The sequence below is a fragment of the Argiope bruennichi genome, chromosome X2, assembly GCF_947563725.1.
Source record: "Argiope bruennichi chromosome X2, qqArgBrue1.1, whole genome shotgun sequence".
NCBI lineage: Eukaryota > Metazoa > Arthropoda > Arachnida > Araneae > Araneidae > Argiope > Argiope bruennichi.
In genome coordinates this window covers 63,844,253-63,869,823 of record NC_079163.1, presented here as the reverse complement: position 1 = coordinate 63,869,823, position 25,571 = coordinate 63,844,253, and the positions used below count along the sequence as shown (strand labels likewise).

Genomic DNA, 25,571 nt, shown 5'->3' with positions numbered 1-25,571 from the left:
TCGACGCGTGCTGAAAATCACATTTCTCTAGGTTTAGTAAGAGTTAACTTAATGCTTTAATCTGAACTTCTATTAACCTGATATTTATTTGCCTTATAAACTACACAGATAATAACAGACTCTTTCTTTCGCTTTCAACAATGGAAAAAAATCACGCAATCAGATAATTAATGAAACAATCAAAATGGTTTGAACTTCAGAGCAACATTATATTCTACTGTTGAAAATTAAGCAAAAAATATTTTTTAAAAATTGCCAAAATTTAGTAAAAATTAGGAAGGTAATTTTTTAAATTTTGAAACATTGTAAAATTTATTTTTGTGCGATAACATTTTCGGAAGTTATTACGGAAAAACAAAATTTAGCTTAATTTTTAATGAATTAAAATTTTGATTATAATTTTAAAAAAATCACTACAAGTTGCACATTCCCATCCTCCAAGTTATTCATGTGTTACATTTTGTAGCTTTGGGTCAAACAGTCTGGTCTGTAGAGCACCAACGCACACATACACAGATGTATCTTTATTAGTAGCAAAAATGCATGCGTATTACTAACGGTTTAGAAATTGGGCCTTGATTAGAATTGATATCCTGCGCATATTAACTCATATTTTCCTTAAAGAACACAGGATTATCGAATTAATAAAATAAATATTTTAAATCTCAGAACTTTTTCCTTGCAATTATTTTTTAGAGAATACTTTTTATATTTATTTTATTTTATAGGACACACGTGCTGAAATCACACTTTTCTAGGTTTAATTTGCCGAGAGAATTAACTTAATATTTTAATTTGAACTTTTATCAGTATGATAATGAAACGTTGAAGGCGGCCAATTTTTTTCTTTCAAGCATAACGAGTTCGTGCAGGTTAAATTTTTTAGGGAAAATATATTGTTAGAAAACATATATATATAATATGCAGAGCGTAATGGAGAATAAACTTAGAGAGAAAGTAACTCGGGATTTGGGCATCCGTACTCACCTTAAGAAGGTGAGCCCCTAAGGGGCAAAACAATAATAATGCAAACAGAAATATGAATGTTTACCAGTTTTTTTCATCCCTTCAATTACATACAAAAGCTTGCTCAATATCCAGAATTTATATCACAATCTTTTAATATATATAACTGACTTAAATTCTATATACTTATCAGAGGAATATATGGAACTTATCCATAAAGAAGCCAGTTTCTCCATTCATACTTCAATGCAAAATTGATAATTTGAATCTAATTGTTACTGAAACTGAAATTTTAAATAAGGAATTTCCTAAAAGTTAAAAGCTTAAGAGAAAGCAAAAGAAACATCTAGGCAATCTCTTAAACCCAACCATTGGAAATTATATTAGTTTAAAATTTCAGCTTTCAGTGATTTAAGCAAACATTATTGCTTTGAAAAACAACTATATTAAAATTCTTAGTGAATGATAAGTTAATTTTTGTTATACGTAGTAACCATAGTAGACAACAAACTTAAAATGTTCTGTTTTGCATGAGGTGGAAAAATAATATGGCAGTGACTATTTGAATTGAGCAAGTTATTTAACATTATACACTACTGGATTATTAAATTTAAGGTATCCCTATCTGGCTTATTACAAAGTGGATTGAAATTTTATTTATCATGTCAGTTAGTAAGAAGATAGTATGAAAATATACAGTCCAACGAGAATTTAAATTTACAGGAATAGTTTGAAAATCAAAATTTTCTCTTTTACCAATATTGGATGTTTATTGCACCTCTTAATTCGGCAACCCAACTCGTCCAAGAGGTTTTTTTATAGGATTCGAGTCTGGACTCTGGGCTGGCTAGTCCAGTCATTTCACTCCATTGACATTATACCAATCCACGGTGGACCTCACAACATGACAAATGGAGTTGTCATCCTGGAAATAACAATGATCCAACTCGTAAAATTGCCTCAACGTAGAAAGCACATTGTAGTCTAGAACAGAGGAGTAGGAGTCTGCGTTGGGCTTACAATGAATTGGGATTAAGGGTCTTAGTCCATATAACGAGAAAAATACCTAAACCATAATTCCACCTCCAACAAATTTTACTGTAGGCACAATGAATTCTGGCAAAAGGCGTTCTCCATGCATTCGCAAAACCCAGACTCTGCCATCCGACTTCTAGAGATTGAATCTTGATTCAACACTCCAAAGAAACTGTTTCCATTCATCTACGATCCAATTTCAATGTGCTTTGCACGACCTCAACCGAGCAGCGCGGTTGGATTTTGTAATCAAAGGCTTATGGTCGGCAGTATGGCCATGGAAATCAAGCAAAAGTGCTTCCTTGCGGATTTTATTGATCGAAACATGCTTGTTGGAACTCCTGGATTATATGAGACATCGGTTTGGTGTGGTTTTGCAGAATTTCTTTGGACAATACTCGTCGGTCTCTATCTCTTAGTTTCGTGAATTAATCGGCTCGAGGCACATTCCGACAATAACCACTCGCCTTCCACTTAATCACATAAGCTATGGTCGATTTTGGAATATTTAACTCTTTAAATATGTATCTTAAGGACTGGCCATTTCTATGATATACGACAATTACGCCTTTCTGAAAGCCAGACAGCTCTAAATTTCGTGGCATCTTGCATGCGACTAATCCCAATGCTACTTCCGACACGATATTTAAGTACAGAAGACGTGACATTGATTAAAACCACAGATACCCTCATTTTCATTGGTGTCCAAATACTTATTGGTAGATAGTGCATTTATCTAGCAACAATCCAAATTTATTTAAATAAGAATATTACAAATAACACTTCTATAGATATTTTTGTTGATCTTTGGCAATATATTTTTACTTATCATAGTAATTCTTGCTTTTTCAAGCATTTTAGAAACATACCAGGTGCGGCATAAATTCGTGCAAACTTCAAAAAATCATAATAAAAAAAGTAATGCTCGAAAAAAATTGCGGTTTGCGGTAATATGTTCAGAGAGCCTTTGAATTTTGTTATTTCCATTAAAAAAATGTATTTAAAAAATGACCGATTGATGGCGTTCATACGTCATTCCGAGACTGTTTATGCAAATCAGTATAGCTATAAAACACAAGGCTGGAAATGGATCTGTCATTCGACGATAGTAGCATGCTATCGCTACCGGATCGAGCATTAGTGGTGAAACTGTTCTATAAGAATGGTGAATCCGCGACTGAAGTATTGTGACAGTTACGGACGGTGAAAGGAATTAAGGCGAAGAGAAGCCCAATTTCATTGAATGGGATATTGAATTTAGGAAATTGTTTTGAGGAAACGGGAAGATTAGAGGATCGTCCACGAAGTGGCAGACCATCCGTCAGCACTGGCCGCGCCCCTGTTGTTCAAAGGGTCATGAGAAATGTGGCAGCCGAGACTTCAACGGGGAGTTTCAGTGCATGTGAAGCATGTAAATAACAGGAATTCTGGAAAGGTCGAACCGACGCATTCTGCACGAAATCTTGAAGCTGCATCCGTACAAGATAGAGGCATTTCACCAGTTGTTGCCAGCAGATTGCGAGAAAAGACAAGTCTTTGCAACATGGGTGCTCGCACAAATGGAACGTGACCCACAATGATTACTGAACATCATGTGGTCAGATGAAACCTACTTTTCATTGCATAATGACGCAAAACAGTCGTATCTGGGCAGCATCAAACCCTCGTGCGTACACGACCAAACCACTACATTCTCCACATGTGACAGTTTGGTGTGGTTTCACTGCGTCCTTCATTCTAGCCCCCCCCCTTTTTTTTTGAACAACGCTGTCCTGTATACGGTTGAAAAACCTGTTACGTCACTGCAGAACGCTATCTTAGGCTTTCGCGAGACCACGTTATGCCTGCTTTGCAGCAAAGACGTGCGTTATCTTCCGTCACCTTCATGCAAGATGGTGCCTTGCTCCACGTTGCTAGTTCCGTTACGACGTTCCTCCTAGACACAGTCACTGAGAACAGAGTGATAAACAGAGAATGTAAGAATGAGTGGCCCTCACGATCGCCAGATCTTTCTCCGGCGGACTTTTGGTTGTGAGGATACCTGAAGTCTCGTGTCTACCGGGGCTCTCCTGCCACTTTGATGGAACTGAAAGATGCCATTCAATGGGGTCAATTCATGTGACGTAAAAGTCACATGTCATGAGCTATTCGCGCATGGCATTTAAGTTTCATCCGCACCGTTTTCGTCGATTAGTCTGCCATTAACGTTCTCCGCCGAGTATGAAGCGGATTTTTTTGTTTACATTTGAAGTTATATTTTTTGAGTCATTTTCTTTCCTCTTATTATGTGTTAATAGAGGAAATACTGGTGTGCTGATGGATGCATGCTTTAATGTGAAACACAAGAGTGACTGTCATGATAAAATGTTTTCTTATTTTCCTTTCAACAATCCTGACTTGGGTTGATAGCTTTGGTATAGATTTTTTCAAGCCTTCGAAGTCGGTGATATGCTCCGATCATTTTGAAGAATTCATTCAGTGTGTGTCCATTTATTAAATATAGCTGTTCCAGTAATTTGGTAGAAAAACTCTTCTAAGAAAAAGAAATCGGTAAGTGATTTGCCATCAAAAACAATCAAACAAAAACAGGAGTGCATTTCTAATTTACTTTATTCACATTTGGTGAAATTTCTGATAATTTTGAATATGCTTAGAAGGTTTTAAAATGTTTACATGAATATTACATTGCATTTTTCTACAAAATTTTATCTAAATTTAATTAATGTAAGTAAACAAATTCCTGTTGCAAAAATAACAACTGCTATAATGCTAAACTTAGGTGGAAGTGAATAAATTTCTTAAAGATTTATTTAGTAAGTGAATTCTTTACTAACTACTAAAAATCCAATTTTCTTATTGACTGTTATAATATATATATATAATTGATGTATTTTATTAAAAGTGCTCTTAATTTGATAAATTGAATGCTATATATAAGAAATATATATATATATATATATATTTAAGTTTTGAAAACACATGTCATTTAGTTAAGTATATAAATGCAAGAGAATTGATTACTAAGCAAAATTATATGAATTCTGATTTCAATGGAATGTACTCTGCTTCTTCCCAGACTATTACTTTTTCTGAAATAATCGATAAGATCAGCAATTTGCAAAATGAGCTACAAGAACTTCAGGATTCTGTAAGAAAGAAAGAAATTCATTCCAGAAAATATTGGATTTTTTTTAAATTCATTATTATTTATTTTTATTTATTTATTTTCTATTTCTTTAACATATCAATCTTGAATTATAAAATTCTGTAAAAGCATAAAAGTGTTTGTTTCAACTTCTCTTTATATCCTATTTTAATTCTCTCTCTCTCTCTCTCTCTCTCTCTCTATATATATATATATATATATATATATATATATTTATCATGACCTTATTCTTGTTTATTAAATTTACTGTATTATATGTTTTTGTTTTATTTTATGATATTCATTCAACTTAATTTTTATCAATGTAACTTTAGCAAAAAAATTCATAAATGTTCTGCTTTAAAAGTATATTCTTCAACATTATGTTTTTATTGGTAATAAAAAAAAATGTTGTTTAGTATCTAGGATGTTTCTGTTGAATAAAACTGATTTCATCATTTACATTGACATTCTTGTAATACTGTGTTTATATTATTTCTAAGTGTCTAGAAAAATAGATGCTGATAAATAGTAAATAGTTTTTTTGAATTAGTGAGTGCATTAAAACATCCATTTGATCCTATTTTTCCAAATAATTATCATATATATTTTATCTATATTTTTTTTTTGTAATGTGTAAATAAAAATTATGAAAATTTGATTTAGTTTATTTTCCCTTAATGATTTCTACAAATTAAAATGAAATAACTGATTCATAAGATGCATAGATTTAAAAAAAGGTATCTATGTCTTTTATATTTCATAATTTGAAATTGTAAACCTAATTTATTCAATATATACTAATTTGAGTTTCATGTTCTTTCCTCTGAGCAAACATAAAACATCAAAGTCTCAATATTAATAAAAATAATTACATAAGAAAAAAATGTAATAATTTTATTAGTAAGCTTTAAAATATTAACTTATCTAAGAGTAATAATTATTTTTTAAAAGAACTATATTCATAAGATTCAACATTCAATAATATTTAAATAATATGTAAAAAAGAACATATGTAATTTTTCAAAAACACTGCCATAGTTGTTTGTTAAAATGTATCCTTTGGATAAAAAAGGAAGGGATATGGGAAAGGAAAGAATAAAGTGGCACCAAACGAATTAAAAAGCGATGGTAATTAGTTATGCAAAAACAATAATTCCATTGAAAATACTAATTAAAATTTTAATATAAAAAATAAAATTATATAACTACGAAAATTTGGATTAAATAATTCAAAATAATATCTTTTTTTAAAAAATCAGAAGTTTTTAATAATTGATCGGCTAGCGTAATATTTACAAAACAATGGTTTCATCAACGTTATCGACAGACATCACGACATGCGCAGAACGATTGAAAATTGAACAGAAGCGGTTTGTTTGGTACATGACACGTGACCGTGAATTGACCCCATTGGCCTTTAGTGGCATCGATACCGACATGTTACACGCAGCTGTAATAGGCGTAGTTACGCGCTTCACTTGCTTAATACCTTGTGGTGGCGGTCATGTTGAGCATCTTTTGCTTTAAAATAAAATGTACTATAATGTTTCTGTGCTCTGTTTTCCTGATTTGCATAAACCGTCTCGGTATGATGACCGTGTGAGCGCCATTTATCGGTCATTTTTAAATACATTTTTTAATGGAAATAACGAAATCCAAAGGCTCTCTGAACATATTCCCGCAAACCGCAATTTTTTTCGATAATTACTTTTTTTATTGTGATTTTTTGAAGTTTGCACGAATTTATGCCGCACCCGGTATATTAGTCAACAGTGGGCTGGAAAAGTGCACGCAGCAACTGACTGATTGTGGATTGGAAGAGCTAGAACCAGTGGCGAATTTCGAGAATATGTGGACACAGGGGCTGAAATATTTTGAGACTCCTCCTGGAAAATTATATTGATAACAAGAAAGTAACGGGAACTAAACTTATTTGAACTTTCGACTTTATCTCAAATAATTCATAATTTGAAGGCAATTTTTGTATGTCATTTAACGCATCTACAGCTTTCATTTTTCTTTATTTGTACAGAGAATATACTTTTTATCGACACAATATGTGTGTATGTGTGTGTAAAACGCAATTTTATGAACAACATGAAGTAAGAAGCCTGGAGTTCCTTGGCTATTTTTATACTTTATAATTTTATAATTTCAAGGAAATAGTCCAATTTTTATACATTGTTTTAGGTTACGAAAACCAAACCCTGAAATATTTCTCTAACTGTTAAAAATACCTTCACCTTCTATTAAACGCATTTGTTGAAAATGGCTCCTTCGATTTCATTCGGCTTTCGAAATTATTTGGTAATTTTTTTACACCGTATTCCCGTCAATTCAATTTTTTTAAAGAAATATTAAACGGAGAAAATTCTGCGAGCCAGACCGAAGGAAAGACTATGGACAAAAACTTTTTCTACTCCTTATCATTGATATTCTTCAAAATAGATTTTGAGACCCCTTGTAGATCTTGAGGCACGAAGCGACAGCCTCCACCGTCTGTGAGGAAAAGCGCCACTGGATAGAACTACTAGAACCTGACAAGATAGAATAGAGAAAACAGTAACAAGCACAATAACTGGAAGAAGTGAGGCAACAATAGGTAAATAAAAAGAAAGATATGACATGTTAACAGAATGCAATAGTAATAAGTGGCCACAGTCATGTAGTAAAGAACACTACAAAAAATTGAGCTTGACCAACAACAGTTATGCCTATAGACATCTTAGCTGACCAAGGAAAAGGATGAAATTGGAAGAGAAAGGGATACATGCAGATAGACTGCAAGAGAGGCAGACAAAGAGAGGCTGCAAAGTGGCCACAGTCATGTAGTAAAGAACACTACAAAAAATTGAGCTTGACCAACAACAGTTATGCCTATAGACATCTTAGCTGACCAAGGAAAAGGATGAAACTGGAAGAGAAGGGGATACATGCAGATAGACTGCAAGAGAGGCAGGAATGAAAGAACTGTATAAACAGGAACTGATGGTTGCATAAAATACCAACAAGAAGCATATTTTGAACATATTGCGAAAAAGGGAGGCTGTTGAACGGAAGATAATGGAGGAAACTTGGAAGAATTCAAAATACACCGAGGAGCGACTGATGGGCAATTTTGAACTTGTAATAGTTAAATAAGAAAATAGATCTTTAAGCCTTCATGAACACTAAAAACCACATTATAATACCAAATATACTTATTCAGATGCATCCATATATACTTTTTGAGAAGCTGTTGGAAAGGGAGAAACATATGATGGGACTCGGTCAATAGATGCTAGTAACTGACCAGAAAACAAAGGAGAGCCAGCATGCCTTGACAAAAATGCAGGTTGGTTACAGGAAGACAATAAAAGGAATTCCGAAGAATCCAAAATTTATCCTGGGGTAATCAATTGGAAATGGGTTATCTGTGAAAGTTAAACAAGAACCAAAATTAATACTAATATCTTTCAAAGTTCCATGAGTATTAAAATATATATATATATATATATATATATATATATATTACAAATTACATGCATTCAGTTGTTTTCATGCATATCTTTCCGGATGCATTATCAGAAAAAATGCAGCTTTTTAAACAGAAAAATTAGCCAAGCTAAGGTCACCACTTTTATTTGGATGTAACCATATTTTCCCTGAAAACTTCTCCAGAGCGGCTTATAGGAACTGCAAAAGATAAAAGCATCTTGATTAAAATAATTTTTTAGTCCTTTGTTGAGCACTTCTATCTTGCGCTTTAATGCTTTAATAAACTGATCAGTTTTCCAGTAATCTTTTTCATAATAATTAAAATCTCTAAGAATGGTAGAGGAAAAAACAGTTTTTACCTCTGAGATTATTTGTAAAATCTCGTTACTCAGTGGCCCTACTTTTAAGCATTGCCTCCACACTTTCCAAAGATACATTATTGGTGCCACTACGAACTAAAACCCAATTATATATTTTTGTTTATTGTAGAAATTCTACTAGATAATATTTCAATTGTTGCATCAGGTTGGAAAAAAAAGGGGGGACATTTAAATCTTCACATAAATACTTTTTAAGTGTTTAATCATAAAATTTTCAATCAATAGAATAATCATTATAATACAATTAAATATTTTAAATTAATTTTTTTGCAACAATGGGTTAAAACTTAAAACTATCTGAATGAAAAGTATCCACACAAATAAGCTAATCAAAGAACAAATAAAGTAATGACGATACAATATTCAAATAATCTTAAATTTATGTCAGCTACTAAATCAATGATACTCTTTCAATTATAAGGCACTAAACAACCAATTAGAAAAGAAAATTTCTATATTTTTGCAATATAGAAAATTTGTTTTATAATTAAAAAAAAAACAAGAGCACCCCCAAATTCAACAAAAATAACAATGCAAACTAATATTAATCCGATATATCGATAAAAAAGAAGTATATGAAAGTTTTATAATTTGTACATAATAAGAAGTAACTTCTTCAAAAGTAAAACTTCATACAAACAAATAAAATATCCAAAAGCACTTGTAAAATTCCTCTTTCTATATTTAATCCAAATTTACACTTAAAAGTATCTTAATTAAACAATAAAAAATCTAACAAACAATCAATGAGAAATAAATATTTATGGCTACAAAAATAAATTTAGAAATACTTTTTATGAGAACAAAACATATCAAAAATTATTAATCAGATTCCTAATTTATTTTGAAATCTAATTAGTATTTATATTAAAAACAATAATATTATGGGAACTGCCAATCTAACAGTTCTCATATTATGTACGGCTTCATGTTGCGTACTAATTACGTCATGATAATCACATGATTGCTTCGCGCCTGAATTGGCAGGCGAGAGACAGACGGCAAGACGAGCCGCTCACATTCATTTATCTTTTTATATGTTTTGTCCCTTCATTAACTTATATATCATTTCTTAATAAATATACATATGTCAAGTATTAATGCTAGTCGTTGCCTTTCCCCACATTTTTAGGGGCTCGACCTTTCTCGCGAATACTCCTAACAAATACCGCCAAAATGACGAAACATTTGTGGACATTAACACAACAATTTATTTAATACACGTTAAATTGACGACAAAAGACGTGTGTTTGTTACAGACGATAAAATTTTCATCAGAGAAGATTCTTGCTGGGGACGTTTATGGATGTTTTTGGTGGATATAACTCGAAATGAAATGTACTTTGAAGGTGCGTGGATTTATCAATTTATTTCGTGTTCTTGCACGACTATGATGACATAGACTGACTGCTATAAATAAGGAACATCATCCTATTCGACATTTCTGGATTAAAGGAAAAAATTGCATTCCTTGAAGGATACCGGTTTAATTAACGGATGGAATCTATAATCTGGATCTAAATTATAGAAGAAATTGAATTATTTGGAACTGTGTGAATTATTTAGGAATGAATAGTTCGAAGTGTAACTTCGACTTTTGCATTTTCTAACGTTAACTGCGTTCGACTGCATCTAACCAGGTAGGCGCAGTTTTTTTCCTATCAATAAACGCGATTCTTGTTTACTTTGTAATTTATAATGCGTAATTTTATTTTCATAACTCCCATTAAATTTTAGTCCCGATTGAATGTGTTTATTGTATACAAATTCTGTTTTAATTTATTAAAATGTCTCTAAAATTAGGCGATATTCCATTAATTTCAAACTCACTTCAATATGCTAAAACAAATACAGTAAATTTGCTTACCTCTGTGCTAGGTTACAGTAATTTTGACCATTCTTCTCAAAAAAGAATAAGAAATTTTGAAAGATTTGAAAATTTGGATATAGAGAAACATAAACAATAATTGTTAAAGAATTTTCTTTATCTGATTTTATCTCCTTTTCTAATTTATTTCACTTAGAAGTAACGAGAACGACAAAGACGCTTTGTGTGACTCAACCGAAAACTCAAACCGAAACTGAAAGCTCATTTAATAATGCCCATAACATTTCTTCCTTCCCCATCCCCGCTACTTCAGACGGAACAAATATAAGTAACAGTCAGACATCAATTACTGGCGCCAAAAGGGAATCACTCGAAAATGATCCTTCAAATAACCAAACGATGAATGAAATAAATCTTCAGTTTTGCTTGTTATTACGCGATCTCTGTGGCAGTTGTAGAAATTTAGCAGGAAATGACTCACATTCTATTAAAGATTTTTTTTGTGCGTGTGTGTGTGATGTTGAAGATAATTTTTCTCTTTTTTTCTTCTTTAAGCGAATAACAAAAATTAATTTTTGCAAAGAGGTTTGTTTGCTTGCAATGCAACTAAATCTTCTTTATTTTCTCAGATAAATTTAAATGCGTATCATGCTTTTAAAATTGCACTAATTAATGAATTTTCCGATAAAGTAGCTTCTATTAAAGTACAGAAGCTACTAAAAACATGTAAAATGCGCTTGAATGAAACTTTTAAGCAGTATTTTATTGCTATGCGTGAAATTGCGAATCAGCACAAAAATAATTGATGAATGCTCTGTTATTCAGTACAATAAATGGATACAGGGTGCCCCGTATGATAAAATTATTCTTTACGGTGCAAAATTTTATTCAGAATTTAAAGATAAAACAAAACTTTTCGAAACTCTCGCTTGTACAATGAACGCAAATAATTAACAAATACATGCGATTGACAGCTAGCGACGTGGAACAACTCATAAATTTCCCGTCCAACAAAGAGAATCAAAATCGAATCTTAGTAATCCAACCTTTCAAAAACAATGTCTCACAAAAATGTCTTATTTCATTTTAAAGTCAAAAATAATATTTTTAATTATATCAGTTTAATCACCGTATAATTCTTCCACAATTTTAACAAATGTTCAAAAATATTTTTTCATGATTGATGACTACATTTTTCATTGCTGAAATGAAAATGAAACTAATTTCATTATTTCCTCAAATAATTCAATATAATTATCTTTTTTGCTTGTTCTAGTTTCGGCTAACTAAGCTTGCTCTTTTTGATACTTTTATATACATATGATACAGAGAAGATTTTCATTTATCCACTTTTTCATGTTATATACTTTCTAAAATGTGTTTTTCAATTCAAGCTTATCGAAGAAAGTTATTTTTATTTCATTTGACCGCCAAATATTTTCTCACTCCAATTTTATTTTATACTTTTTATAATGGGATAACGGACATTTGATTTTTGTTTTAATATTGCAATTATTACAATTCGGGGGGTTTTCTTGAAGGCATATTATTTAAAAAAAATGAAAAGAAACTTTTCTTCTTCACAAAATGTGTTACTTGAAAAATTATATCGATTATCTCTATTAAATAATATTTTAAGCATTCTTCATGATATTGTTTTTGAAAATTCATTTTATAGATATTTCAGGTTATTTTGCAGTTTTCCGAAGCATCCTTTTATACTTTCATTCAATAAGTAAAATGACAGGTGAATGATCTACTTTCTCATCTGTTAATTTTTTGCTATTCAAATTGGCCCAACACATTTAATTCAAAATACTTAATATTGAAATGCTTTATTTCGCAAGCAACCAAAGAAAAAAGTAAATCAATCTTGCATAAATTTTGATATTAAATTCATATTATTCTGCCTCATCAAACAACAAAGGGAAGATGCATTTCTTATCAATTGTTTCGAGGCCATATAGTCAAAAGTTTTAGAAAAGATGGTGGTCTTTAAAAGTGGATAATTTGTTACATATTAATAATTAGTCGCCTTCGGTGACCAATTCATTCACCGGAAATAATAATTGTCAAAAATTTCAATTAAACATTTTTTGTAACTCTGTTTTAATGGTTTCCTCAGCAAAATGTTTTTAAATTTTGATAGAAAGATACTAATTCAGTTTTAGAAGTCATATACCATTCGGTTAATTGAGCTTTGCATTTCTCTAATTTTTTGTTTATGTTTTTATACATCCCATTATATCCCAAGAATTGCAGCAGTTGTTGAAAAATGGCACTTTATAAAATATTCATCATTGGTCGATGTTACAGTTAAAACTTAATTATAAATACGAAAGAATTCTGAAAACATGCCTAAAACTGAAACCTTTTCAAAGTAGAAAAATAAGCTGAATCTTAGTGTCTTGATCATAACGATGGAAAAAAATACGGATGAAATATTAATAACGAGAAAGAAAACAATTTGAGTTTTACTTCAACAATGAAATATAATGTTGCCAAAATGCGCTTAAAACATGTTTTAAAATGTAATTAAAAGTAAAAAACAAACAATAAAAAATGCATAGTGGGAAGGATAATTTTTTGAATTTTAAAATGATATAAAACTAATTTTTACCCTGTAATATTTTCGAAAGTTATTACAGAGGAAAGCAAAAATATCGCTTAATTTTTAATTAATTAAAATTTTTAAAAATGGATGTGAGGTGTACATTCCTACCTACCAAAACAGATATGTGCTAAGTTTTGTGGCTGTAGATCAAACGGTTTGGTTAACACGCACACAAACAAACATTTTCATTATTATTAAATGAGATAAACATAAAAGTTGCCATAGGAAAAGTACAGCAGTTTATAAATTAAACTTGTTGAGTTGGTGTTAACATGTTTATTGATACTATCATGCCCTTGTCTTGAATTTGTGTTGACTAAAACAATAAAATATTCTATAGTAAGTTTCTTTTCTTAGTTTCCTCCAGAATTAAGCAACTTTAGTGTGAATTTTATTTTCATTGTAGTTAAAAAATTCTCAAAATAATAGTATAACTTCGAATTGATAGGAAAATGCTTATATACTCACTAAAATATTATTTAAAACTCAATAATAAATTTGTATTGTAGTCTTATTCTTACATACAATGCATATGGTAAATTAACTCCACGAGAGGGCGCTCTGCGTTCTTCCGGTGATAGTCAGCAGTCGGAGGGCAGAGTTCAGAGTTCACTAGATGAGGGGAAGGAACGGACGTCCGCCGAGAAGGGTGCGACCGGAAATCGAGAAGACATGATATTCTGAAAAAAGGCCGAAACTGGGATTCTTGTGAAGAATTCCTCTGCAAATGCCAGTGTACCACGCGTAGGTGGGAAAGATCCTTTAAACAACATCAACTGTCCATCTTCACGTAATATAAATTCCTTCATCATTGAATTCTCATTTGTAAAATTCATCAGAATCATCATTTGTTAATCAAGAATAAAAAGATTAAGCTAATACAAGTGGACTGATGCATTAAAACCCATCACACCCACACATAATATAGTTTAATGAATATGTATAATGTGTCGATAATGTAATCCTTAATATATATAACAGAATTTTAGATTAGGAACTCATTATATTAACATTGATTTTCTAAATTATATTATAATTTAATTCACAAACATTTATTTCTCCTAATCTATTTCCACTTATATTTATCAAACTTTAATATTAATCATTTCAAATGTTTTCAACATCATCAATCAAATGTACCTTTAAAAGATTTTGGAATTAAGGGCTATATATGGAAAAAGAACAAACTTCACAATTTCCAATGACAATATCCGTTTTCCTCACACAACTTTAAAATTATATCTAAAGTTATTCACGGAAACCAAGTTTCATTAATATAGGCGCATTCATTTTGAAATGATGAACAAAAAATGTTAACTTGTTAATATTAAAATTAAATCTTAACCTTCATATATTAAAAAATATACGGTAATCTGCACATTTCGTACACTTTTTACCATTATAAAGTAATTTTTAACATGCGAAAAAACGTGTTAAATATTAGAATTTAAAACTTTTTAAATGGCGACGCACTAAAATTTGGGCATGCCATTTTATGTAAATTTGCAAAATTGCAGCTCATTCCTGCAAGTAGTTTTTCTGTTCTACTTCTAAAATAATGCATTTAAGGGCACATTCACAAATTTCAAAATGTTGACAGCTGTTTATTTGGCATTCAAATTCTGCTAATCATGCATTTCTTGAATAAAATATCATTTTCCACCTTGTTGTAATGTGAGAATATATAAAATAAACTTCGCTCGCTGCAAAAAATATGAAATCAAAGTTAAAAAAAATACCTTCCATTTCAATTATATTTTATTAATAGTCGCTACTTTTAAATATGGAGGATACTCTCTGTCTTTGTGGCAAGCTAGAACTTTTACTCGGCGGCTCTTATTCATATTAGACGATTTAAATTTAACATGAACTTTGCTTTTAAAAAAAAATGTTTTTTCCACCGAGGCGATAGGAAATTTAACTGCAAGACAGACTGACTATAGGAATGTTTAATTATTTTTTATTCTTTACCATCGTTTATGGTTTGCAGGTAAATGAAATAGAGATCTAAGGAAATCTGCATCATTTATTACCATTCAGAAAGTTAATTACAGCTAAAATAAAGAAAAATTGATTAGCACCTATTATTTATATATTCAATATTGAGCAATCATTCACAAATTTCTTCTGAATATTTTCAGAATATCCTCTAAATGATTCTTTCAGAGTTATAAATTATTCCCCTCAATTTCGTAAATTTGTTGTATGATGATATGTTAGACTCGATTCGTTTGCATTAATCATCTTATATGTATTTTTTCAACTTGATCTATTTTCAAAAAATCTGCAATAGAGTTTTTTTTTTATTAACAGTGCTGTTACCAAATGAGAAGAATTATTTTCTCGTTTTTCAATAGAAACTTCACCCAAGATTAATGAGACTAATTTTATTCCGTATACGACTATCCTCATTTCAGTACATGTATATCTTCTGAAAATGACTGTCCTTAAAAGTCCACATCTATCAATAATTCAATGTTTGGACAATCGTTGTCAAAATAAGTAGCATTATATTCTTTTCTTTTTTTTAACTCTTTTCCTCAAATCCCTTTTTTGATCCGAGGCACTTTACTCCAAATAATTGGTTGCTCAAGGATTTGGATATCATAGGAAAATCCAGTGTTTGAATTCTTAAAAGTTATTTCATATAATCAGGAATCTTGCTTTCGTAATATTCCTCCATCAAATATGGAATGTATTATACTTTTAATTTCAATGGGTTTCGGATTCATTCCCTTAACGGTTTTCTCCTACAAATAAAACCTGAATTACTATCAATAAAAATTCGGATTCAATGTGTTTCTCTTTCTGTTTTGATATTGACTTTCAAAGTTTGAAGAATTTCTTCAGAAGACCAATGATTAGATAAACTGATTTCAGGCTTCTCTTCCAAACCTGGCGTCTTGACATCCGTTTTGTTTGTTTGCAAATCAGAACATATTTAAGTTCATTGTCTCTTATTACAAATCAAACACTAGGAATTTTACTTAAAAATTCAAAATTTATGACTAGAATTTAAGAAAGTAAAAGCAATATTTCTTGCTTTTCAAAATATATCCCCCCCCCCACACACACACTTCTTCAAAATCAAGTTTTTTAGCATTCTTCGTCTTCAAATGAATGTATTCTTTTCTTTTATGAAATTTCTCTAAAAAAAGGCAGTTAACAACGTTTTTCCTTTTTTCTCCTCCTGAAAACAAATCGGTAACAGTGGCCAGATGAGTGTATGGAGATATTTTTACTTTCTTCTCATTGTACTCCTTAGATATAAACCGTGCTTTCATCAAAGAAATGATTTCTTCTCTTTCTCTTTCCGTTTTCGGAAACAGTAACAGATTTTTCAATTTTTGGGTATAAATATTATTTGAATCATCATTTGAAATTAAAATAGGATTACTTAGCCATTCTTTAAAAATACCTTCTGGTATGTAGGACACAACAGGAGGGAAAAGCATTGACGAATATTTATCAGATATTAAATCAATTGATTCTAAAACTCTTAAGTATGTTTCTAACTTATCGAGGCAAAAATTAGAGGAGAGGGCTGCCTAATTTTCTTTTCTCTAATGTAGCGCTGATTATGATTAATTTTAATTATGTAGTACTTAATAAGTATATCATCTTTTACAAAATCCCATTTTAAATTATCTATTTCTTTAAACTCATTTTGGTTTATCAATGAAAAACTGTCTATAATTTCACGTGCTATTGTTCTTTCACTTACAGATTAGATCAAAAACTGAAACTTATCTTCATTTTCTAATTAATTGTCATTTTGAATATGTTTAACTTGGCTCCAGAAAGCTAGTCAATTCTTAATTTCATTTTAAATTTAACTTCTATTTTTAACAACTTCACTTTTCGCTTAAAGTGCATAGAAAAGGACCAACGCCTCCCCATTCCAAGTCAGATATATATCCATAGTAACTTTCGCATCAGTCGTTTTGTGCTACACTCCTCGATTACTACACATCATATTTCATATTTTCCAGAATCCGAATTTTCTAGCAGAAAACTACAAATTTCATTATCTGATTTGAATGAATTTTTTCTAAATGCACGAAAAGTGATCTTATTTCTTTTTCCTGAGGCACATCAGCATTTAATTTTTTAATCAGAACATTATATTTGTAAAAATAGCTCTGATGGGGCTTCACTTCTTAAAGAGTAGACCGATTTTTATTTCGCTTTTTTAAAAAACAATTCTTACTTTAATAAAAAAAATTGCATGCATCTTATATTTATTGATCAAACGATCCCATCTGGTTTCGTTACTATATCGAGTCTGTATTTAAATTTCATCCTATCCAGGCAGTTCTCCACTTGAAATATTTTTATTATGCGGTTTCAGATGGCGAGATAACAAGCAAATTTATTCAATTCCATTTATTTTCATTCTAACTGATTGATTATTTAACGGGGATTATAGGATTTTTTTCTGCAAAAGTTGTCATTCTAGCGTTCATATTTTGAATCTAAAAAGAAGTATTTACAATTTACAATTACAATTTATCCTTTTCTGTATACAATTTTATTTACAAAAATATTGCCCTTCCCAAGTAATTTTACTTCGTTTGCAACTGTGAATTTAATTTCCGTGCGGTGCTAAGAACACTTTCGTGATTAAGATCTTACATCCAGTCTGTAACTGTGGGGGATAGATAATATTTGCAACAAAATGAAACTAAAGAAATAGCAAGTGGAAACTGGACAACGTTTTAGTAGTAATCAACCATCACTTTTTATTTTCACATTGAAATAATAAGTAAATTTGAACATGAACACAAAAACGCATGCACATTCTGGCATGAACATTAAACATTAAACAAGAATACAAACGAAACATTACATTTCGGATTCATCTCAATATTAATATAAAAAAATAATGAAGTGTCCAAAATAGTCAAATTAAACTTCTGCCCTTAACAAATTCGCCAACTATCTGTCATCCTTACAATTGCAGCACATCCAGCTCTCCTGCATTTAACCTTCTGTTCATCACCATATCTACAATCAGATGGGAAAATAAATCAATATTCTAATTTTTTTACATAATTCTTGCTATTTTTTAATGTTATTTTCTGAATATCTCTATAGATTAAAACAAACAAACATTTTTAATTTTTCAAAATAAACTGGCAATTTTTGAACAAATAATTGATTAAATCATGTAATTAAAACCTTAAAAGGACAATACAAATATTAAAGACTTATGAATTGCTTAGTTATTTATCGAGTTAAAATACGAGCATATATCTAAATCAAAATTACACTTATTTTACTTGAGCCTCGAATGCGACGAACACCTATCGTCAAAAAATTTCGGATTCAACGAGTATATTGATCAACCGATTGAATAAGGTGATAGATTTTGAGATGTGAAACTAATTATACAAATTTTTTAGTTTTAAAAACACATAAATGTCAGAAAAATAGGGCATTTTAGCAACATTTTATTTAAGCTTTTTCATTAGTCATTTTACCTGTGGACTGGACGAGTTCACTAAGGCATGCAGGGGTAATAACTTAATGAGCTGCCGCTACCGCAAGGTTGCAACCGCATGAAGTTCAGTGCTGAATGGTGTTGCTAGTCAATATCTCGTACCGTAATACGGTATAAGTTAGGAGACTTTAAACGCACTAGAAAACAGAAATGCATTTCGCAATATGCTAAATTGTATGCTGAAAATCATCAATACTTCTAAATATTCGGATTTCTTATGTTTAGAAATTAAAAATCGTGAGTATCTGCATTTTATTATATTTTTTCTCTATACCTCCTCATGTTTGATGACACAAGTTACTAAGGTTAATGTAAACAACATTTTTGAATTTCTCCTTTAAGAACTGTTTCTTTAGTTAATTGGAGAACCAAAATATTTATATGTTGCTGTATTATTGTTGAATTTGCCCCCTTTACGGGTTCATAATGATTAATTCAGTGCACTCTTCAGATCTCCCTTTTTAAAAATATAATATTTGTATTAAATTTTTTAAGGACAATAATGTGCATTTAATAAAGCATCTAACTCGGATATTTATTCACTGTTTCTGCGATTTTTGATAAATAAAAATGGAAAATTAAAAGTGCAGTCGATTAAGATAGATTTTTAATTTTACTGCTAAAGACAGATTTTTGATTTATAAGAATTTACATACATGAAAAGTGCATTTTATTTTCATTAGAAGTGAAAAAAAAAAAAAAAAAGAATTTTCACTGCATTGTTGCACTTTATTAAAACGTGTGACTGCTTATTAAAATGAATATTTTCTGTACAGCAAGAGAATCATTTAAGTTAAAAATTATATCTAATTATGTTTTCAACATGTCAAAAAATGATCTAAATGTTAAGACTGAAAGATTGTTTATGCATTTATTTTTATGATAGCTCTTTCATGTTATTTTCTATTATTTTTACAAAATATTGTATTCTAACTGGAAGCATTATATTAAACTTTTTTTTTCAATAAAAAAATATGCTTATTTCTTAGCTATGTATTTTTAGGTAAATATTTTATATACAGATATTTAAGTATGTTTCAGATCATTAATATTTTATTTTATAATTTGTAATTCTGCTTCTCAATGATTTAATGAATAGATACTTTTAAATGATGAAGTGGAAGGTACTTTTGTGGTATTATCTTTTACTCTACTTTAAAGTAGTAGAAAAATAATAACTTTACCAATATGAAATCTCAGTAAATTGAGAGCAGTCTAGCATTGTTATCTTTGTCAATTGTTAAAACTCAAACATCTATAAAACCAACAACTTTGCTGTGTAATATTGATTTCTAAATGTGTTAGAATCATCATATGATTGCATATATAAAAAAAGGAGATTATGTTGAATAGTTTAATCAAATCATTTTCATATCTGTTCTTCAAATGCTTGAAAATTTTTGTTCAAAATAAATGTTTATAAATAACATATAAGAAAAAGAATTTTGAGCTTTTTTTAAAACATGTCAACATTTTTTTTTAATTTAGAAAATTAATACAATGAAAAGATTTGTATTATTTTGCAAATTTTATAGATATAATTTCGTCCAATTTTTTTTTTTTTTTTTCACACTAAAGAGTTATTTTGAATAACTTTAAAACTTCACCTAATGTGTAAACTTTGCGAGATATTCGTGTTAATTAAATTTTAAAAGTGATGTGAGAAAATCTGCATGTAATGAAAACTAGACTTCTAGAAGTAGAAAAAGATATTATTTTTAAAATAGCAGAATTTCATTGTAGTCTGATGTGTCTTATGAAATGTTAATTTTCAAAAGTAAAATTCTGATTCAATTCAGGTTTTATAGCTTTTAATGTTTTTGTTTCTTTTTGAGGGGGGGGGAGAAGAATATTTATATAAAATGCATATCTTCACATGTGTATTCCTTTAATTTGATTTTATTGATTTCAAGGCATCGTGCAGTAAATCTGTTTCCTCACATTTATTTAGGATAAACAACATTTTCTTTCAGTTACCTTTATTTAAATATGTCATTGCTGTTAGGAATTATTTTTGTTTGCTGACTGATTGGTGAGATTTTTGAAGAAAATGCTTTATCTCTCTCTCTTTTTGTTTTATTATTGTTAAAAAATTAAATTCTAAGAGTAGTAAATTTTTGGGAGTGTATTCTTGGGATTTGCTTTCATATGCATTCCTAGAAACATTTTGTGTTGTTTCTGGTTTTCCAGAATTTAATTAGAAAACTTGTATTTATTCTTTCTGATATTTTATTGAGTAAGATTAGATATAGCCACTTCTTTGTTGAGCAGACCATTAAATTCTAGATTTGAAGAAGAAACTTTTATTTGTGGTTTCAAATTTATGACTGTGATTAACAAAGTTTTGGATAATTTAAGATTTTAGATTGCCAACATTTTTTAAACTTATCTTTAACATTAAAATCATGTTAATAATTATAATAATAAAATTATGAATCTATTATTCTTATTGAATTTGCTTTACTGTTTTATTCACATGATTAGTTTTTCATTAATAATTGTTTTACATTATAAATTGTATTTATCTTTACTGCAATATTATATATACTGAATGTTGTTTCATTAGGGCTACACTGTTAACTCTTTTGAATCAAACACTAATGATATAATGACAATATCTCTTCTTATGTATATAGCAGTAAATTACTTATGATAAGAACATAAAGCATTAATTCTTTCAATTCACTAACTGAAAATATTCTTCACTATTTATTTATTAAATATTTTGCATTCTAGTTACCCTTCCCATCTCGTTATCTATATCTCTGGCTACAATTCAACTGATTTTGAAAAAATATCTTTTGAAAATTCCTCTTATTAGGCAGTGTTATTTCATTATAAATATTATATATCTGTTCATTGAATGATAATATATCTAAAGCTATATTTTTGGCTATATGTAAAGCTATATTTTGTGATTTAATATAACTAGTGTTTGTGTTATTGGAGGATGAGAGCCAAACAGCATAGCAGTATTTGAATACCTTAAATAGTGAAATAAGAGGAAATATGTTGAAGAAATCATTCAATAAATATATTTATTTCCAGGAAAGTAAGATATTGAAATTTTTTTATATTATGGTAATTTGTTTTAGGATATTATGAATGCATTTTTTTTTTCTTCCAAAATTCTCATCAGTTGCAGCTTGCAATAAAGCTTCATTTTAAAAGTTTTATTAGTGAAAGAAATTGCTGTAGTTTCTACTTTAATATCACAATTTTGCTTTTTTTCTCAATAGTTAGCTGCATTTGTACAATTTGATAATTTTAATGTAACAATTTATATACATTTATTAGGATCTTTGTTATAATTAGAACTCATTTTTCCATATCAGTTTTAATCAAATCTTTTTTCTTTAAGATTTTTGTTGAATATTTGTCCTTCTTGTAATTTTTTGACATTCAACTCTTTCAATATGGAAGAGCTTGGAATATCCATTCAAACAAAGTTTAATATCTGTCGGAAACACTGAAATATCACTTTCGAAGCTCTAAGTCCTTCATTAAGTATGATTGATTACACGTCTGAAGTGTTTGGTCTATTCCCTGTTTGAACCTATATTATTCACCAAATCCTTAAATAGCCATTAGCTAAGCAGAGTCGTGTTTTGTATATCAACTTCATAAGAATATGAGCTGTCACTGTGATTTTTGAGGGACATGAGTAGGGAATTTATCTTATCTTTGAAGGTTGAATGTGAACATTTCAGTATTCTGAAGGTTAGATAATTGACATTCAAAATTTTTGCTACCAACTGACCAGGTTTTGTAGACTATATTCGCCATTTTTGTAGAATGCATCTATTCTCATTCTGCATTCAATAAGTATTTCTAAAATTTTTTTAAGTGTATGTTTATAATATAGTTATTTTTCTAAAAGGTTGGAAGTTAGTAATGTCTATTTTATTAAATCAGAACAGTGGCTTTTAAATTTTTTTTTCAAATTTTATACCTTATATTAACAGTTTATATCATGTGAATTACAATCATCATATCAGTGTAACTTATAAAAATTGTTCTTGAGGTTCTTTGAGAGAAATGTTTTAATGTTCACACTTTTGAAAGTGTTGCTAGTTGAGTTATTGTTGTTGCAGTGCCCTTTACGTGTACCATACCTACCCTGTAATAATTTTTAATGACATACTTAAACTGAAGATTAACTTTGTATCCTCAGTAACTCCTCTTCTAAGTTTCATTTCTGTTAGAACAAAGAGTATAAACTTTTTCCCTTTGCAGGGCCTTTCTGAGCAGAATTTTTTTTTTCAAATCCAAATTTTCTAATTAAGAAAATTAATTAAAATATCCTATAGCTGTGTTTTAGAAATTCTCATAAGTTTTGACAGATTTTAAAGGTTCATTTCATTTAAAAAGCTTTACACTGCATTTTTTTTTTTTTTTTCTGGACTATCACAGTTTTGCTTTTTTATGAATAGTTAACTCGTTTTCTTGATTTAATAACTTCAATGCAACAATTTTTATACTTTTATTAGGATCTTCATTATATTTACGATCCATATATTGTTAATTTCATATAAGTTTTCATCAGATATTTACCGAAGATTCTTGTGGAATATTTACCTCTTACCAGTTTCTTCTTTTTTAAATTCCACTTTTGTTAGAACAGAGAGGTAAAATGCAATGCTTGCTTGCATTGCTTCTTGCAATGTTTTTTTAGGAAGGTTTTATTTTTAGCCCACCCAAATTCTTGAGGAAAGGTATTAGTATATTGTCTGTTAATTTAAAATAATTTATTATAATTAAATTTGAATGAAATATTTTGCACTCCAAGTAATTCTTGCAATTTTATATATATATATATATATATATATATATATATATATATATGCTAAAAATTCTGAAAAAAGGAAATTAAAAAAAACTTTTGCGCTTATCCATATTATTATATGCAATCTATTTGGCATTATGATCTTTAGTTTCAGAAGCTCTGAATAAGAATAAAACATCATCAAAGGACTGAACTGACTGGGAAAAATACCAATAATTGCATTCAATTTTAGAAACATCATAGCACAACTATAGATAAATATTATAATTTTTTCCCCATTTTATTCTATTTATGTGATCCTATCAGAACTTGAACTGGTGAATTATGCCAAAATTAAAAAGAATAAAATTCTTACTGAGACACATCATGAGGCGGAGTAAGTTTCATGCATTTGTAATGAATTGAAGATAAAAGATTTTCCATATACAAATAAACTGGAAAAAAAAATTTGATGTTCAGAAAGTTTCTGTTTTGGATAGAAATTGTGAATGAAATGGCATATAAGCAACATATTTGGGTAATTCATTTATCTTATATTGAAAATAATTTTATTTTAAATTTCACATTTTTGAGCATTCCTCCTCCGGAAGTATTCAGTTTACAGAACATTAAAGAATACACACATTTCAGAACATTTCAGGTCATCTCAAGACCCACTATAAAACTCACCATCTCAGCTTTTTATCAAACTTGGCACAGGCTTAGTATTCATATAGGCTTGGAAAAATACCAAATTTTATCCAGATATGTCAACTAGGTTTTGAATTGCAGGTATGTAAATTTTCAAGATTTTTTCTAAAAACCATTAATGGAAATTTTTTGAATTGCTCATGGAGCTCTTTTAATTGAGCTATAGAGCTGGGAAATATATCATTTGACAGCATTTTTCAGGCTTTTTCTTTTGATATACTATGCATTACTGACTAATTTAAAATAATTGTGTGAAATTCTAAATGTAAACTTTAAAATTTTAAAAACGCACATATTTTAAAAGTTTCAAGTTAATTCTATGAATAGTTAGTATTGTTGTAAATCACCAAGCAAAATTAAATTTGAAATGATAATGGGTTGATTTCTAAAATTTTTTTAACTGTTCTTTCATGTATACTTTATTTTTTTCTGAATAGGACAAGATTGCTTATTTTTACACTTCTGTGAAATAAATATAAACCTGAAAAAAAAAAAAAGGAGTTCAATGTAAATTTTATCATTTAACAATAGAATATGTTTGACAAGGCAACATTTGTTTGGCATATATCACTTTCAAGTTAGAACATTACTTTTACCAGTAGGAGTCGTAGGATTCACTTTTGTCAAAATATCCACTACTGTTACTTAAAATACTTATCTGCATTTTTTGCATATGAGAAGGATGTAATTGACTCAGATGATTGAAGAAAAATGTTTTTACTTCATCATTCCCTTCATTTTTCTGTAAAACATATTAGAGCCATCCATTTCCTTAAAAAAATAACGGTGATGTAGCATGATATATTTTCGAATTTTCGGTGTAGCATGGTGATGTAGCATGATATATTTCGAATTCTGGATATTTCAACACTTCCTTTTCTGACGTAGCATATTTCCCTTAGTTGAAAAATATTGTCTATTGACCCTGACCATTCAAAAGTTGTGGAGTTTGAATATGATTTTCATATGGCTTTAGCAAACTAACAAGAGCTGCCAGTCTCTTTACTGAGCTTCATGTTTATTCCGTTGCAATGTCCTTTTTCATATGCTTTGGTCAAAAAGTTTTATTCTCCTTTCGATTTAAAATGTTTCTCATGAAAGCAGAGATTCAGTTTTTTTTTTTTTTTTTTTTTTTTTTTTCTTA

The 25,571-nt window shown here is 29.5% G+C and overlaps 1 protein-coding gene across 5 annotated transcripts in view; it reads left to right on the top strand.

Moving 5' to 3' along the window:
- Positions 1–19,015: 19,015 nt before the first annotated feature.
- LOC129959995 (oxysterol-binding protein-related protein 6-like) overlaps positions 19,016–25,571 on the top strand; it is an 86,877-nt gene continuing 80,321 nt past the window's right edge. For 4 of the 5 annotated variants that reach the window (XM_056072968.1, XM_056072970.1, XM_056072966.1 and 1 more), the window contains exon 1: positions 19,017–19,188. The gene's annotated coding sequence lies outside the window, so the exon portion shown is untranslated. Of the gene's footprint in view, positions 19,189–25,571 lie in introns of all 5 variants that reach the window. The other variant, XM_056072971.1, reaches the window with a different exon arrangement.